Genomic DNA, 19,766 nt, shown 5'->3' with positions numbered 1-19,766 from the left:
CTCTGTTAGAAAACAAACTGTATTTAGTCTAGGCATCTAATGAAGCTGCAGGTTATAACTTCTGTTTACTTTTTGTCACCAGGAAGAATCTGCTGTATCTCAAGTTGAAAAGTTCATAAACTAAACATTATTTTAAAAGTTCAAGAACTACACACACATCATTATATAATGCAAGTGCTTAGTGTCCAGAATACACTGAAAGTTTGCCTCTTGACAGTCCTAAAAAGGAAGAAATATTTTTAAAAGCATTGATTGAGCATTTTGTATCATTACTAACAATAAAATTCTTTAGCTCTTCGTAAATGGTTCTTTGCTTTTATTTACCTCGCATCAAAACACTAATGGAAATCACTTCTAAATTTTTTTATATCTAGTTCAAAGCATTAAGATGAAGAAAATTCCTAATAGAGAACATATTTTCAACTGATTCCCATCTTTTTCTCAGCTAAACTAAATGTTCAGAGAGCATAAAGAATGTTGGGATGTACTTTAGATGAGTTTTAAGAACAATAAAAAGGGMTTCTGAATATAAGCAAAGAACTCCTGTACATGTGCCAGGATTTTTTCAACTTTATCAACGTGATTAATARTTTCATTTTGAAAGAGGCCATGTACACATACAACCCTCTAACACATGAAGTTCTGCACAGCAAAAAGAACTCAGAAAACTTTACAGAACTAAACAGCAAGAACAGTTTCCAGCTATTAGACAAAGAAAAGGGAAGGCCTGAGTTAAAGTCAGTGTTCTCACAGAGCTGTATTCCTGTGTTCTGAAAATGTGTGTTYAGCAGCATCAGGGAAAAGTAATAAACTACGCCAAGATTAAATCTCAAAGTTTTTTATATAATGCTTCATAATAACCTTTGCCCTTTCCTGACTCCATACTTGAACATGCACAGTGGGGCTGATTTCCTTTCAATTTGGCATGAAAAACCTGCCCCAAAAACGTATGACACATTATCACAACTTCTCATTGATCATTCATATCTTACATCCAGCAATATTGATTTTTACCTGGRTAAAAGATATCAAAGATGCACTATTAAAGTGCAACTTCAGAATTCCCTCAGACTTTAACATTACAGATGGAATMATATTCTCATTTACTAAATAAGCAAGTTTTGACAAATAGGAAAATCAATTATTAAAGGCTAGGATTTAAAGTCTGTTTGTACCAAGAAATCATTTTTAAAAGAAGAAAGAAAGTATTTTTTCAGATGCAAATTTTTCTTCAAAATTTTAGTACCTGAGTTTTTGCATGTGTAATGGTTTCAGCTGGGGTAGAGTTGATTTTCCTCACTCATAGTGGCAAGTGTGGGACTGCGTTTTGCCTTCCCAAGTTACTATTACATGTGATGGGGCCCTGCTGTCCTGGAGATGGCTGAACACCTGCCTGCCCACATGAAATAGTGAATTAATTCCTTGTTTTGGATTGCTTATGTGTGTGGCTTTTGCTTTTCCTTTTCCTATTAAACTGTTTTAATCTCCGCTCAGAAGTTTCCTACCTTTTGCTCTTCTATTCTCTCCCCAATCGCACTGTTAAGGAAGTGAGTGAGTAGCTGTATGGGGCTTCATTGCTGGCAACTATGACAGCACATCACATTGGTTAACACGACAACGATCCCACCCTGACTCTGCTCTCTAAAACTCAAACCTTCAACAAGAATGAAGAAAAAACCCTCAACATCAGAAGTTTGCATTTTCCAACAGAATCAAGGAACTCTGTAAAAAACATTTTCAGATTTATGAATTGTTGTAATGCGAAACCTGATCATTTTCTTGTTGTATTATTAACTATTCTTTCATCCAGACACAAGCATCGTCTTTTCATTCTGACAAGGAATTCTTTCTAATATTTCCTGATWTAAGAGCTTTTGAAAAGAACAATTCTGCAGATAAAAGCAGTCCATCTGACAGCTAGACTTTTTGCAACATTATACTATYTTTAATAAAAGTTTCTTTGGGACAGATTTCTCAAGCTCAGGAGTGGACTGCTAGTTAAAATTCCAGATTATAAAAAACTCAAAGCACTTACCACAAAACAACTATTTAAGGAACAGAAAGACACCCATGCAGGATGTAGACAGCAGGCTGAGATCCTGCTTCTGGTAGATCTGGACTACTGATTTGGAGTAAAATAATTGCTGGGCAGGACACTCACCTGGTGTTTAGGAGATGTTTCAAATGCCTGCTGCAGTAAGAGCTCATACAAATGGGGAAATTTTATAGAAAAATACTACGAAGAGAAAATTTCTGGGCAAGAATGCAGTCCAGGATTTAGGATGTCTGCTTCTTGCAGTACAGAAGAGCACGGACTCAAGTTGCAGTGAAAAGTAAGATCACCAGGACCAGTCGTCAAAGCCTGTCTCATTCCTGACATCCATTGTCACTTGTTTGGAACAACACTGAAAACAGTTTTAAGTTTCTTCCAATAAAGAAAACCTATTTTACACCTGCTCTCCTTGAAGCCCTCAATATTCATGTTTCTCCTTGAACTAYGTGATATCAAAGTAGAACGCAATTTTCTGCAGAGGAACACAATACCACAAATACAACAGACAGGAACAATCATATTTCTAGCCTCACTCTTAACTGAGGCTAGTAATTTCAAACTGCACACAAAAGTCCATCTCATATTAGGATAGCTTCAATTTAYCCATTATGGATAGTGCTCAGTGTTACATCTGAAGTTGGCTATGTAGGTCAGCTTGCAAYAGATACTCTCATTCCACTCAATCCYCCTGAAGAGGACAGTGGCATATGTAAACTTCTGCCTAGTTAAAGCAAAAAGGGTTTCCATGATATGCATTGCCTTTCGGGGGCTTCACAGAACCAACCCCTAGAAATAACAGGCTGAATCCATAAAACCCAAGCAAGCCTTCTCAAGTAGAACTGAGAAAACAGCACGCCTACAATTGCTAACGATTTCATTGCTGCAATTGTAAAAATACCCCAGACCTTTAATCTACAGTATCCCTTTGTGGTACCTGTCCAGTCCCAGGTTTAGTCTCCTGTGTTGCTTCAGCAGGAGCAGATTCCTGCAAATCCTCAGGTTTAAGGTCTTGAATTTCTTCCACAGGAACTGTTTCCAGCTCATCCTCGGGTCTGAGATTTAGGGTGTCCTCCAGAGTGTCAAGATCTGAAACATTTGATTCCTGCAGCCTGTCCAGGGCTGGGTCCCCTGCCTCATCTCCAAGAGCCGATTCCATTGCCCACCCTGGTGCGGAGAAGGGCAGAGCGCTCCTTGCAGAAGGAACYGGGYAATGATAACATCRGCTCTCGCAGGGAGCGATTACAGAYACCTGAACCCTGCTCCYGGACAGTGAATAAAACWAGAAGCACAGCTGCTTAAAAATAATCCTATTTAAAATCACCACTCTGGGCAATCTTTTAGTCTGCTCATGAGCTGTATCTATTAAAGAATGCATTTCATTTTACTTAAAAGAATTTGAAGTGACTTATGGGCAAAAATTAGCACAGTAAGTCCTCTGAAAAGAGAGCTCTAGGAATTGCAGGGGTGAGACAGAGCCAAAATTGATACAAATGATTCAGGATTACTGAGCTTTCATTTACTGACACTAGTGTGGTCCAAGGAATATTTTCCAGTAATCATCCCTAGAATCAAAGTAACTTCAAAATGGGCAGACGAATAGAGCTGGAAAGAAATTTCTACCACTGTGCAAGCATCCTCAAGAACATAGACCATGTGAAGGAAACTACATCTCAGACTAGAGGCAAGGAAGACATTTTTTTCAATGAGGCCAGCGGGACATTGGAAGAGGTTGYCCAGAGAGGTGGTAGATGCCCCATYCCTGGAAACATTCAAGGCCAGGCTGGACATGGCTCYCAGCAACCTGATCCAGTTGAAGATGCCCCTGCTYATTGGGGTAGGACTAAACAACCTTTAGAGGTCCCTTCCAACCCAAACTATCCCATGATTCTACGAAACACTTCAAACCCTGYCCAGTGTGGTGGGCCTCACAACACTGCTGGAGCTCTCAGGCTCAAAGCTCAGGTAGCATAAAGGAGCTAYCCAGAGGGAATTCGATTCAGTCGTACATCAAACACACAATACTATGGTAGGAATTTGCTAACTAGATTCATCCAGTTTAAGTAAAAGACAATGCAAGCTTCTGGTAAGAAGATTACCTGTTGAATGCATGTGACCAAATATGTAGTACTAGAAAAGATGAAGGGAGAGGGCAAAGAGCAAACCCTGTCTACATCTTCAATCAATTTAATATGTTTAATTAGCATTTTTCTGAACTACCATATTTGCAATAAAAACATATTTATTTACTTCCTTTTTAGAAAAGTAAATACCCTTTTTGCCACATCTCTTAAGGTAAGGCTTATGTATAAAAAACTTAAGTTGCACAAAGRAGGTTTCATTATGAAAGTATTATGRCAACCTAATAATTKGTACAATCAATTATTAGYAATATYGCTAATAATGGTCAACTATTTTMCTGCTGGATTATTCAGAAGAGGTAGTGCCTGGTRGCTTATTAAACAATGCATGCAGACTAACRATAAAACCATTTTTTWAAATTGCTCAGCATGGAAATGAAACAACAAGCTAACATAAGCTAAATTTTAGTCAGTCTGCTATTATTTCTTCAGTACAACATACATGTCTCATTGCTTTTCACAAATTGTTCAGATAGATACATATCTCAGAATGTGTATCCAAAATATTAAGAACAGTAGGATTATTTTAATTACTGACTCAGATCAAAATACATGAAAAATGGAAAGAAAAAGAAGCCAYTTGATGTCATAATAATAGTGGTATCAAAACACTTTTGGTGATGTCTCCCATATCTAGGAACAGACACCTAGCATGTTAACTTTTGACATTACTGAGCAAACTTCAAACTTCTCATCATTTTAACATTTTATTCCATTCCAATTCATATTCAATTTTGCTTACATTTGGAAATAAACACATACAACTCACAAAACAATGCACAGATTTCTGCATAATATTTGATATATAATGCATCTTGATCCCAAAATATAAAGCAGAGAGCTTTTTATTTTCATATAGGGTTTGGCTTTCTTGTTTTTGCTTGACAAAAACAAAGAAAACAAAAGCAAAAGCATAAATTTAAAAGCACCCCAACTAGAACCTGTGTATCTGAAACTCTCACAGAAGCACAAAAAAATATAAAGTACGTTTAATTTCACAAGTCTTTATTAGTGTACCATAGCAGTCACTATCTTTAGGTAAGGGTGGACAGTCCAGGTTATTCCACAGGTAGAATAAATAAAAAAAAACTATCATAAACTTYATACAAGGAACAGAAAAAAGGCATGCCTCCCGAACTGAGGATGTATTAAATACACCACGCAGTATCATTGATCCATTTGATCAATGTTTTGTGAATAGCTGTACCTTGTTAGCTAAAGAAACAGATGAACAACACAATGTGGTGTGGAGGCAGCAGGGGAAAGAACTGGAGCACAGCAATTGTGGAGCAATATAAAAGCTTAGCTGTAGAACTGCTGGAGAGCACTAGCAAGGCAAACAAATCTTCCCAACGTTTTGGATATGTATTTTTAAAAACTAACATCAAAAAACTAAATGCATACAATTTTAGATTTTCTTCACTTAATGATGGACACTWCTTTTACTACTGTTCTTAACATAGTAGCTAGATTTTAAGACATAGGATAAAAAAAAACAAATGCTGATGGCATAAAGTACTATGGCATAAAGTACTATGAAACAGAGCAGGGTTCAAAAAGAAAGAGTGCAAGTAGAATGTACTAGCTTACAAACCAGTGCCTTTACATCCTCTCTGTGCAACAGGATGGCTGCTCACAGCCCATGAAGAACTGAAAAACTGGTCACTACATGGCAGCAGCTGCCTCTGCTCCAAGGGGGCAAGAGCTTTTCCTCCCAGGTACACCACTCTCACTTGTGTGTATGAGGTCTGCATTTCACCAGGATCAGGGAAAGTCACACTCACAAATGCAAAAGCTTGAGCCTATGCCATATTCTCCCGCAATTTACGTACCAGGACCCTATTTCAGAATCTCTGATAAAAGTAATTTAAATATACTTAGAAAAGTTATATAATTTCTGAGGACAGTGAGTTGTGTCTTTGAGATATGTTTTTCCTTCTCAGCACAATCCATTATTTACAGCCCAGATGACAGCTCCAAGAGGGGAAAATGGCTGTAGCAAACCAAGCCTCTGATGCTTAAATTTCTGGGGAGATAAAGGTATTAAACATCAAACAAACGCTCCTGTCAGTTCTTCAAGCACCTTGTATTTTTCCCCTCCCTCTCTCCCTGCTCATTTAACTGAATTAACAGGGTGGCATGCAGGAGAGCCCCTCACCTGACACACGTGCCTTGCACACGCGCTGAGAGAGGCTGGGAAGAAAACACTCCTGCTTGCATTCAAGCTGAAGAAACCGCATATGGCATTTGTGTTCTTTGCTTGGACAACTCTGCTCAACTGGGTCTTCACAGAGCTGCCCCACACTTGAAGGACACCAAAGAGATGGCATGGGAGGCCATGCTTTCCCCACGTTTGCTATTCCCACCCAATTGTAACCTCCTTTTACCCTTAGGAAGAAAGGGTCCAAGCGCAACATACAGAGTCCCTCGTGTGCCCTCTCTCCTGATGCACACCCTGCCCTCACTCCATGGCTACTGACTCAGGATGTTTCCCACCTTCCTCTCCCAGGCTGCTCCAGGGCAGCTCTCCTGGCCATGGAAACTCACCTACACCCTGCACATCATGAAGTCCACCCCAGTACTGAAGCACTTGCCTCAGCACCTTGCCAAATTCTAATCCTCTCTCACTCCTCTCGCAATTTGTCTTGCTCACAAACATATGGCAGRTGCTTCAGTATCAAAGGATATTTAATAGACATTCTAATCAGCTGGGTAGTAACACACTGCCTCTTTTCCTTTCTTGGAGAGGAAGCCCTTTGGAACAAAAGGTGCTTTACAAATGCAGCCTGAAAGACTTTCCTTGTCTGAAGAAACACAAAGTCCAGCACTAAATTATTACTATATAATAATACAGCTTTTACTTAAAAAAAAAATTCAAGAAGATGTACCCTCAAAAGAATTTTGAAAACAACCTATTCTGATTCACATCACAGACTACTGAAAGCATGAGTCCAACACACTCTGGAAAAATGTGTATTCTATTTTACTGCCTGTAGCACATAGCRGATGATACTAATCACAGTTAAAAAAACAAAAATCTATGGAAATTAAAAAACAATGAAGGTTGGAGAAAAACATTAYAAACATTCCTACAGTTAAGCAAGGTGCAGAACAGTGTATTTTGGTTTTGTCTTTCACTATAAAACTGCTARTATTTGGGACCTAGCTTTCTAATCAAATTTTCCTGTTTTACACAGAACTTGTACTAGAATTTAAACACGAACCAAAACTATGTCATCAGCTGTGAAAAAGAATAAAGGTTTGGACAGAATAATCAAAAATTTAAAATATTACTAGTTTGGTATTTTGGCATTTATCTTAGTTAGGTTAAGAACTCCATGTAGAAAATTGAGACAGGCTGCAAAAGAAATATCCAAGGTTATCYATGGATTTCACATATCTAAAAATCYATTTATTACAGAAAATTATCTTCATACTGTTTACCTGTTGCTCTCTTACTCATCTTTCTATATCTTGAACCAAGACATGTTAAAACACCACCTACTAGACTCAATTGCATATACGTATACTCTCCAACCTAAATGGGAGGTCAATATCTCAAATTATAGGAAGTTAAAGAAATATTTCTTAAATTGGAGTTTCCGTGCCCAGTTTGTACTTGAAATAAACAGAAAGTCCCTGGAATGCATACAACATTGAACAGAGCAGATGTCGTTCACATGAGCCAAAAAAAGTAATCACTACAACTCATGGATCATCGCCCTTCAGAAAACATGGGTTAAATTCACACATTAGGTGCTCACCACTGTGCCCCCAAATTCAGGGCAAGAGAAGTGTTTTTATGTCCTCCAGACAAAAAGGAAGTAAAGCATGTACAAACACACACATACTCATCCTATGCATAACTTAAAAGCAAAGCTCAGCATCAGCTCACATGTGACAATTCAACATGCTGTCTTCTTACAGCATTAAAAAAAATACAACCAGGGAGTCTGGCTTAAGTGGAGAACTGTCCATACATGTTACCACATTCAGARTTTTCACCCTCAGAATATTACCGTAACAGCTTTACACCAAAAAGTATTACTCCCAGAAGTGTTGCAAACTCCAGCACTTATCCTGAAGCACGTTACAGCAAACAACAGGCTTTTGCAGAGATAGGAGCCCTTCAAGATCATGTGAAGGTTGGCTGCCCAGGTCCCAGAAAACAGGCCTAAGCCTGACCTAGTATTTGTGTCTTTGAAGTGAGAGGTTTGAAGATTGACTATGGTCAGGTGTTTTCCAGTGGACTCTCTCCACTGTTTTTGCTTCACACTTTCTGCTTGTCTTTCCTGCAATAAGCACATTCCATTGCAATTAATATTGGGAATAACTGTTTGCCACATCAAATGTTATGTTCCATTTCTCCTCACTTTCAAAAAATTTTATACACAGAAATGGACTGTAGGGACCCTTCTTTTGCTCCTTTGAGGTTTGGGTTTTTGGCAGGAGGAGGGAAGCAGGAGAGACATGAGACACTATATTCCAAGAAAAAGTAAAAACAAATAATGAAAAAAGAAGATAATCAACTTAGTTCTCAGAATTTAAAAAGTAGCTCACTTAGCTATGTTCTGCATTCAATTTTTTTCTAAATGAGAATCATAAAACTCCTGGCAAGCATGGCTATATGAGGCTTTCCTATTGTTAGTATTACTACTATTATTATTATTCTGTGTCACCTCATGGACTATCATTACATCAAATAAGAGCTTTAAAATAGTTTTAAAACCAATCTCTTGGTCAATCAGGTGGTTGTCATCAATTTCCTATATTTATATTGAAAAAGAAGAGTGTCACTGTTCAGAAAAGCTTCAAGGTTGATATTAATGACAATTAATTGTATGACTAACAGAATGAAATTGAAGCCTCTTAAAACTCTTGATCCAGTTTTCCCTGAGGTCTGCGTTCCAAGGCATCACTATTTGGTTTCGCTAAAAAAGTCCTTGTGTTGCATTTTCATTTGCTAGAAAATTACACCTAGGATTGTTTCATGCAGACCRTAGTACTATTCAATAAAATAAAAGTCACCATGCACCATCTGAACAATCGGCTTCTTGAGTGTAATGTTTGTTGAGAATCACAGTATTAGATTAATRAGATGTGCAAATTTTTTTCAACTTAGTCTCCAAAGCAATGAGTCACTCCTAAATGCAGACCAGCAAGAAAATTAAAGACAGCTTATGTGCTGCTGTATTCTACACCCCACAGGTATTAGAAYATATGATTTCCATAGAGGAGAACAGATGCAAAAGGTTTCCATTGAAATAAGATGYAAAGACACAGAAAACACTGTAGCAGTGTTTGCTGAGCCTGTGCTCCRTAGCTAAGGAGGTGCTATTAATGCTAAACAGCTCCAGACACATCAGCCAAGAAGAAAGCCTGACCAGCAGACACAGGTATGAGCAAAAGAGATTATTCGCAGCCACCAGCCACAGATAACTAAATGAGAAAGCTGGTTCCCTGATGTTCCCCCTGTACTCAGTTGGACTACAATTCCTTCCTCTGGGAAATATTTCAGAGCACAAGACTAATTTAGGCAATACAAATCAACTTCTGGAAGAGATGGTCTGTCTCCATAACCATCGAGCGCACACAAGAATGCTGCTAGCTCAGCTGAGAGCTCAAAAAGTACTTTCTGCCCTGCCTAACGCCAGCAGCATCCACTGGAGGCAACCAAAATGAGCTAWGCAAAAGAGACTCTGTACCAGGTTCTTCATTTCTCCTAAGAAAATCAGGATAAAAGCAAGAAAAAAAAAAGGATTCTAAAATAGAAGAGTTCAAATTGTACCCTATCTTCTCATGAAAAAACAGGCAATTTTGCAAAGTGTATAGTAATTAATAGATACTCTCCTAAATGGCAATGATATACCATATAAGGAGSAAACAACATTTATCCAAATGCCTCAGTCACCCTCATTTATGGTGCCTAGAGACCTAACAAACAACAGACTGCTAGCAATCTGATAAATCGGCTCTATTCTGAAATCCCTAGAATACTCTACACAGAAAATGGGCCCTGTAAAATGCTTGCAGCCACAGTGGGAAAATTTCCCTTTGTTTACCCTGGTATTCGGCTTTTCTGCTTACAAAGGCTGGGAATTCTTCTCTCTGCTGACACATTACCTTCATTTCCATTTCTGTCTGCTTCACTTAACACCTGGTGACATCACAATTTCCAATACATACACAAAATAAAACATTCTTTCAAAACAGGATTTCAGGTCTCTGTTAGTAGCTGGGGACAWCCATGCCATCAAGACGTGTCAACCTGTGGGAGAAATGCCCAGCAGTCACAGGGACAAAATGGTCCAGCCATTGCCCAAACCCAGAAACCTCTGTATCACACAGCAGGTTGGGCCTCCTTGCAAACTGCTTCCTTCCAAGGAAACTACAGCATAAGGGTGAGGAAAAAGGCAGTGGYGTTTACATGCATCTGTGCTTGCCATGCTGCATGCAGGGTGTGCTCCAAACCCTGGGGTTTTCCACAGCGTGGACAAAACTCGAGGGACTGAGGCATCCAAGTTTTATGGCTTTTGGAATGATAAGGACTTCAGCCCCACTCTTCAGGCTACATTGTATATAGTAACAATCCACATGACTATTCCTATAGTCCTCTGTGGCTAGGAAGCCGTATGCAGCACTTGACACAAAGCAGCAGGCAAGCAATGCCACCTGGGGCTGGAGAGGACACAGCATCCACAGCCTGCCCCTGGCCACCAGCTGAGCAGCCTGTGCAGCCTCACTGGCCCAACAAACCAGCACTAGCCCAGACTGGCACCCACAGCACCAGCAAGGGACTCTCCAGCAGCTCGCCCTCCTGAGGATGTTCCTTGCCCCAGTGCCTGACCACACTCCTTCCAGCCAAGTGCAAAACAATGAAAAGCACTCTCAAAGCTGGCAGAGATGGGGTTTACACACATTTCAGATTTTCACCGCATTCTGGTTTGGGGATAACTTACATAATAAACCTGATGATTTATTTTCAGGCAGATCCTGTCTTCCTGGAAATATAAGGGATATTKTATTTCCAACTCTTGAATGACCACTAAAACACTACTTTCACAGAAAAATTTACTTCTGCATACACAGTTAAGCGGACTGCAAAAGGAAGACCATCAGTACAAATAGGTCAAGTTAAGGTCCCGTTCCACAGCCAACAGTACCACACTGGTAAGGCCTTTCMAAAAGCCTTATAAAGAGCTAGCAGAGAAAAATCCCTGAGTGATACTCAGAGTAAGCAGAGGTAAATGTTTGCCAGATTAACTGTAAATTGCAGCTGCCTGACTTCAAGCATGTGTTCTGAAAAACGATGAATAATGCCAGTCTTATAAATACAGTGAACTTTGCTAACATGAAAAATAAATTCTTACGTGTGCTGCCAAGAAAGTCTGCATAGAAACTTTCTGTTTAAATTTTGTATAACCTAGGAATAGGATATACCCCAAGTCCAACATCTACCAGATATTCAGGCAATAAAGAGGAGGTAATTCAATGTCAAAATCAAGACTCTTCTTTTTTAATGCTTAAATTGATCCAGGATTTTAAGTTCACTGACTAAAAATTTTCCAATGGGGGGAAATTAAAACTGTCTTGGAAACAGTAGAGATAACAATTTCATCTGGTCGAGATCTGTCTTTACTTGCAAAAGGCCTGCAGAACCAAGAGAACTGGCGAATCTAAACAGGTTAGTATTTTACAGCACGAAAATTAGACAAATGGAAAAGATCAATGCCACCTTCCGAACAATATGCTGCAGTCTTTAGTCAGAAGCACATTATAAGCAGATCCATTTCTGAGCAATCCCAAGGGAACCATCAGGGAACACAGACTCCCTTTGGAACTGGGGCTGTTTGGCMGCATTGATAAAAGGACAAATGATGCACACATCTCCCAAAATCATAGTATCTCAGACCCTGCTTGTTCCCATGGATAAACTTTCTCTCTTTTATTTAATGAAGCAAGCACTGCAAGAGTGGGTTTCATTATTATTTCATCTCTTAATTTCCCCTGGTTATTAGTATCTCCTAACTAAAAGCCACCTACAAATGCTTTGTCACATCAAAAATCAAACAACCACAGCTACAGTTACAAGCAGGAGATGTAGTAACAAAAATACACATTTTCCAGTGGTTTCAGGCTCCACTTATCATTTCAAAAAATAAGAACTAATAGGACATTCTCCAAATGACATTTATTTGATGCACACTGGAAATAAACCCTAGATTAAGCTGACCCTGCTTTGCAAGAAAATACAGGGTGTAGAATAAYGAAGAGTGCATGACATCACATGTCACTGGAGACCAAAGGATTTTCTGAATACCGTGGAAGGATTGAGTTCTGGGCCGATGTGATGAACTTTGCCACAGTAGAAAGCAGATTTCTGCTAGAAGGAATACCAGATTAAATGCCAAATCCTGTGTTAAACAGGATTTTACCACATTGACTTTTAGGCATATAACAGGACCATATTAAATAAGCTGTGAGTTGAACTCTGAGTAGCAAAAATTTGCCAGAAAGATAAAATGTGATACTGCTGTGTACTTCAAACTGCCAGGAGTCTTCCTAAAACAAATAAATATCATATGGAGGCTGAGCACTGCACAAAAAATTCAAGTATTGTTCTAAGTAGATCTTGCTTATGAGCAATTAATCAGTAAGACTAGGAAAAAATCCTAAACCCTCCAGTGTTAAGTTGTTTCCATAAAAAAAGCRCATGGCACACTGCCAATTCTTCCAGACTATCTCCAATGAATCACTGCTTCTTGGGCCTCAAAATGATGCCGTCYCTCTTTCACTTGGCTGTGTCATCTCATTTCAAGGCTTTATCTCAACACCATACTTTATCATCCCACTTATTTATTGTCTAAAGTGTTGACTAATCTTCTGCATTCCRATTTCAAAGTATAGTAACAGCATAATTGGTCAAGTCTATTGATGTGCTTTCATTTCTTTGCCATGTCTGTAACAGCATTTTAAATACTGTTCACTTTTCTCACATAAAAACAGGAACTTGAAGATTTCACAAATTTTAACCTTCAATATCTTCAAAATGYTTACAGAGTTTGAGCAAACATTATTTCTCCTAAGCATGGGAGATTTTACTTTAACRTATTATTTCAGTATTTTATTTAACAATACAAGCAGCTTAGGAAAGCATCTTATTTCCRTTTCAGTTTAAATGGCAGATGATGGATAAATTGTAGCTAAGGCTGGAAAGAGATGTGTAAAACCAACAAACTCCTGATTAAACTCTAACTCTGGCAATTTTCTCAGCAATAATTTCAAGGACAAGGCTGAAATAGTCTTTAATCTTTCCTTATGATAAACAAACATTTCCTTGACACATTACTGTTTTCAAAAGAATTCCTAAAAAATAAATATRGTCAAAGAAGTTGGACAAAGAATGGTTTATTTTTCAGAGAGCTACACATGGAATAACATGTTTTTAGAAAAAGAGTAAGGGGACATTACTGAATATAGGCTATACTTTTCACTATTTGTAGGAAAAATAAACCCAACTAGCTATGCTTCACTGTTTCTGCAGGAACAATGATGTCTGCCTTCAGCTCAGTCCCTGCAAAAGCAGGATCTGATAAGGACACTTTTGAGAGCCAACTGATCAACCATGGCTTAAAGCCATATTTCTAACACAAAAACATAGCAGTTAAAGCTAATTTGGCATAAAAGAGAAGGCTAGTTTTCATCCTGTAACAGACTCCCCAGGTTCAATCCGCAAAACAACTGAAAACTCAAAAAAACCAGTGTAGACATTAGGAGGAAACATATCAAAGGCACATATATTTCTCCTTTTTCACTTCATCTTTCTCACACCTTTTTCRCTTCATCCATCCTCCCCTCTTTCAGCTGCCCACTTGTTTGCAGGTATCAGTTCTTTCCTATCCAAGACCTGATTATCCTATGAGTATATCTATGAAAATAATTTAACACATAGAGGACTACAGGTTTATGTGATGCTTAAAGAGTATTATTAATGACCTCCTTTGGCAGAGGAAAAATAATTCATATATTCTACAATATCAGATTTTAAGAACTGCTTCAGGTCCTACTCTTTTTTAGGCCAGCCACATTTGGGAGCTAAAATATTAAGTGACCATCAGTGGAAATAATTCTCACTAATTCTTACATGCACATCACTCTACAATTTGATAACCAAAAAAACCTTTATTGTAAATTCCTGAGAAGATTACAAATAATTTTAGAAATATTGGAACATCAATGTTTTCAATGAACCTGGTATTCCAGCAAAGTCTGAGTGAGATCACAAAAAAAGCAACATTCAAGTCTACATGAACATATAATCAGTGCTGGAAGTACTGTCTAAACACATAGTCCAAGAAAAGACATCTCTCTGCTGCAACTGCCCATGAAACTGGCAATTTTGTGACTAACTGAAYGAAATGGCAGGTGTATTTTGCAGTTGAAGCAGGAATGTACTGGTGGAGTAACCTGCAAGACAAAAGATTCAGTAAATCCCCTTGGCTAATTGCAAAGGATCTTTCTTTACTCCCCGAGTCCTGACAGAGACTAGGAGCAGCTCACGCTGGAGARAAACTGAAGCAGCTTGCTGCACATTGGCCAATCAGCAATTATTTTCCTATGAATCCATTTGCATTTTGGAGCAGAAGATGACATTTGCTTTACACAGGATCAAACTGTTCCCTTTTGTTAGGCATTTGTTCTCAATCAAAACCACACAGCATAAATGCAAACCCTGAAAATCAATGCAATACTGAAAAATACAAAAAAACACTTCAGGAACTAAGCAACTGTTTATAATGCACTTACATGTGACTGGAAACTGAATTTTGCAAGTGACATAAAACATGTTATTTCTAAAAAGAGCCCCCACATTTTAGGGCCTTGTTAAAAAGATTTCCAAGTAGATAGGCCATAATAAAAAAAATGTAAAAATTTATCTTCATAAAACATTTTTACAGTCTCTGCATTAGTTATAATATAAACATCAGAAACCTGGTTCCATTGCAGATACTTTGTATGACTGCACTTACTATAATGAGAAGACRTCTATGATAGAATATAATAATCCCTGCATCTCCCCACAAATTTATTGAGTWAGACAATGCTGCACACAAGAACCAAAAACCACACTGAATTTTCTGGGAGAAGCAGGGGACAAAATAAAACAAAACACTTGATCCTCATTCAATCCTATTCCTAACTTTGGTCTTAACTGTTTACAACTGCATGTTTTTTTTTTTCCATGGAGCTCCTGCTATACCCCACGCAAGAGACCAGCAAAYGCAGGCAAGGAGGTTCCTAGCACAGCTGCAAGGCTTTGAGAGATTCAGCTCTTGCAAGCCCACTCTGATTAGAACAAAACTGAAAGATGGATGCTGTCAGAGAGCAATCATCAGGCATATAGATATTTGGCCAAAGAGAAAGGCTTAAGCCTAACACAGTGTTTAGGTTTTCTGCCCATTCCATATGCTTACCACTATGATGGAAGAATCTCCAACTGTATCTTCAATGAAGTCGCAAAGATCATKCTTTACCTTCATCAGTTTGACTAAAGCCTAAAAACCCCTCACATCTCTGCCTGCCTAAGGAGCTAAGTCCTGGACCCTTCTCACAAGCAGAAACCACCCTGGCTCAGCGATGCACAAGTCCTGTTACACCTTTTGAAAGCCCCACTACAAAGAAATGCATCTTTGCTGCCMAACTTGATTGAGTGCAGGTTGTGGCAGACACAGAGCAGCTGGAAAGCCCCATTCCTGCTCTCCCTCACAGACCCAGAGAAGCGCATAGCCAGCACACAGGACAGCAGCACTGGGAATGCCAAAGAAGGAGGTCCAACAGCGGCCACCAGCGGGATGCCACCAGCCCTACTTCAGGGCTTGTATCTCCCTTGTTCTCTCACAGGAGGCCACGTATGATCTCTCAGACACCTCTCAACACCCACCCATCATCTCAGCAGGCTCAAAAGCAATGCTGGCAATCACATCAGCCGATATCAGACATGAGCCCCATCTTCAAAATTTGTGCTGCTGCTGGGAAAGGGGCGTGTCAACTTCAGCAGCATGCAGAGAAACATCAAACATGYACACCCATTCAAGGCTCTAAAGAGAGCTCCTACTCATCTGTTTTTAATAAAGCATTACATTTACTTGCTCCCCCCTGTAATTTTCTCTTGCCCTGCAACAAGAAGAGTAAATGGACATGYAAGAAGAGCATTATGATGTTCTGCCTGTTTGTTTTGGTTAGAGGGTGTGCGGGTCTTTTTTTAAACACATGGCAACATTTTGACTTCTATTCTTAGAAACCATTYGAGGCAAAAAAGGGCCCATGAAAGAATTGAAGTCCACAAATGAACTTCCTTTCTGCTGGGTTTTTCTCAGCCATCTCCCCTCCAGTCATGCCTGCCAAAATCCCATGCTTTATAGGGGCATCTGTTTTATTCTCTCCAGGCCAAAAAAGGAGACTTTTCAAACTCTTACTACAGCTGAGGAAATCTATAGCTCAATGYGATTTTTTTTTCCACAATTGCCATCAGAAGGGAAATTCCCCTTCTCCTCCCTCCCTTCCTTCAGTCCCATGTTCCCAATCCAGSCCTCTTCTATAAGCTGTCCTTCTCCCACTCCCCATCTAACTGCTTTTTAACCCATGACTGAGGAACTGAGAGCAATTTATTTATTTGTTATGAGCCATTACAGAAACTCGACATCAACAGCTGAACTGACATATTCTTACGAATCCCTGCACTGCTCTAAGTGTTTCACCCCCGCTGTGAACTTAGTATACTCCATGCAAGAAGAAATACATAAAAAACAGTTGCTTTGCCATATTAGTACTACTCCTAGAGTAGTATCACAATAAAGGCASTCTCACTGGGTTTGACTAAAAGCTGATTCCCACTGCTCAGTACAAACAKGTCACCCTGCAGCTACACTGCCTGCCCATGATTCAAGGTCACACACTGGCCTTCAGAGCGAAGTCTGAAGTCAGTTGCTCCCACCAATCCCAAAAGAACAGAGCAGTACAGACATCACACTCCATATGCCAAYCCTACTCCAAGTGGCTTTATCCAGGTGGAAGCTGTTTCTTTCAATAATTTGCAATTTATGGTAAAAAGTATAGAGCACCACAATCCCCTCAGTTCCCTGCGAAATAACAGCTTTACTGTGTTTCAAATAAGCAGACATTCTAGATTGTATCACTTGTGTAAGTCTTCAATGCAACCACAATAGCAAACACAGGCCACAAGCGTCACTGCTGTGGCTTTCAGTGAAATCTGCAGAAAGAGACCAGAAAAAATCCGAACCTAACAAAACAACCCCAGACATTTGCATCTGAAATAGATGAGAAAATTAAACTGAGCAACAGGTATGTATTTTCATGCATTACAATCAGCATTTGCACAATACCTCTGAAAGTGCYTCACATCCCTCATTTAATGGGTAAAAGCTAACGGCAACTCTGTGAAGCTCTATTTCCTCTACAAGCAAAACATGTCTCATAATTTGAGGCACACAAAGGATGCAAGAACATATTAATTGTAAAATGAGATCTATTTGTAATTTTTTTATGTAGATTTTCTGGCTAGCCACAATCTTGTTCACATAGTCTACAAGAAGCAGGAACGGTCCTAGCAGGGAAAGCACAGGCAGATTCTCAGCCTATTAGCACTGGGCATGAAAACCAAAGTTAATATCTGTGCCCACTCTACACCAGCCCTTTGTGGCTCAGTCTGTARATGCACTGCCTCACTGGCAGGCTGCATCTATGAGCTGAATACATATTCTCCTCCCCTCATGAAAAGGAAAAAAAAATTTAAAAAATCAAGGCTAAGCTCAACACCTGGAAGAAAAAAGGCAATTAAAAGAAGAATACATTTCTGACACAGCCCAGTTCTCTGGTGAAATCAAGATTAAAAGGCATGTTTATGAGCAAAACTAAGTCAATATTTTCAAATTGGTTTTTAGAGTAAATCTTAGTTTTACCATTCATAAAATTCAATAGGTAATTACATAGCTAGGCAAACGTCTTTATAGGAAAGAAGAAGAATAATGAATTCCCTACATAATTATTTAGAGCTGTGTTTTTGCGTGAACACAGTATAACAGGCATTGAGCCAATATTTAAAGGAAAAAAAGCCAGATTTGCAAAACCTTAAATATTTCTGTAAGCCAGTCCATAGACGRCAGCCTATTTCACAATCTAATCTGCCTTTGCAATACATGAAAATCCCAACAACTTAGTCTGCCTCTGATTAATCATTACAATTTAAAATAAAACCTTGACAGACAGGTCCAGAAGCACAACCATAAAATATGTAATGCTATCAGAACATGCAATTTGCTTAAAATAATGTTCCTGGGAAGTGCYATAGTGTCGTGTGCAAAATATTTTGTCTGATCCGTATTTTGAAGAAACCCTTGGGAACAAAATCGTTATCAAGCATCAGTCAAAATGGCAACTAGAGATCAGATCCAATTCAGTCTTTCATAACTAACCCTAAGAACAAGCTGCTTATCACTCCAAAGCTCAAAAAAGATGATGAAAACTATATAACACAAYGTCCTTTAGCTCCCTAAAGACAACTGATTATATTCAGTTAGGAGCTGATTGCTGTGCAATGATGCTGCTGCTTTCCAAACACACAGCTTAATTGCCAATACAACTTCACAAGAAAACAGAAAGGAAAAAATTTCCTTCTCCTGTTATTGAAAAGACAAGCAGTAGCTGCTAGCAAATGAAAAGATGGACAAATTGTTGTTATTTTTTAAGCTCAAATATCATCAGTAACATGCTGGAGACAAAACTAAACAAATATTTTTTTTGTAACAAACAAATAGAACRTGATCCAAAACATTCCCCTAAAATCTTATTCACAAGTAAAAATTATAATAAAAATCTGTATCAATGGATAAAATTCAGAGCACAAAGGAGCTTTAATTGGATTGAAAAGAATAGGGTTTTAATTTGTGTGTTATATACAGATGCTCTTGCTCCAGTTTAAGGCTTGTTTTATACACATTAGAAACAATACTGGATAGATTGCTCTGCTCTACTTCAGCACTCCACAAAACAGATTTAAATGGAAAAGATCATTGCACTAAGGGCTGTGCAGAGCACATTTCATTCTTCTTACACAACAGCAGGAAGTTTCAGCAGGAGTTTTCAAGCAACCTAAATGTTACTTAGTTTCATTTGAATGAGAGAGAACAAAGTTGGCATTATTTTCATTACTGTAGCATGTGGTATGCATTTCAGGAAAGTTGCCAGGTATATATTGGAGCAAGTGGGACACATGTCCTTAAGGAAAAACAGACAAAAAAGCTTTAGCACTGTTAGCAACAGACATGAAGTCCCTCCCTCCTGCAGCAGCTTTAACATAAGTGCCCAGCAGCACGGTGGATTYAAGAGATTGAATCCTATATCCCTGCCCTTGCCAGACTCCTCAATTGCCTTCAAAGTGTATTACATTTCTCTAGGACTAGATATATTTGTCTACTTTTATCCAGCCACAATATATTTCTTTGTTAGGAAATACCCACTTTCCATTGATGCTTACGGCAAGAACCTGCACACCTCCC

General features: G+C 38.8%; 1 protein-coding gene across 2 annotated transcripts in view; it reads right to left on the bottom strand.

Annotated features, from left to right (window-relative positions):
- Positions 1–19,766, bottom strand: part of CACNB2 (calcium voltage-gated channel auxiliary subunit beta 2) — a 244,026-nt gene that overhangs the window by 210,587 nt on the left and 13,673 nt on the right. The gene's annotated exons all lie outside the window — the stretch shown is intronic.

This window comes from Malurus melanocephalus, unplaced genomic scaffold (assembly GCF_030028575.1).
Source record: "Malurus melanocephalus ecotype Western Australia unplaced genomic scaffold, MMel_1.1 scaffold_14, whole genome shotgun sequence".
Classification (NCBI taxonomy): domain Eukaryota; kingdom Metazoa; phylum Chordata; class Aves; order Passeriformes; family Maluridae; genus Malurus; species Malurus melanocephalus.
The sequence above is the reverse complement of the archived record's forward strand: the minus strand, read 5'-3'. Positions and strand labels throughout refer to the sequence as shown.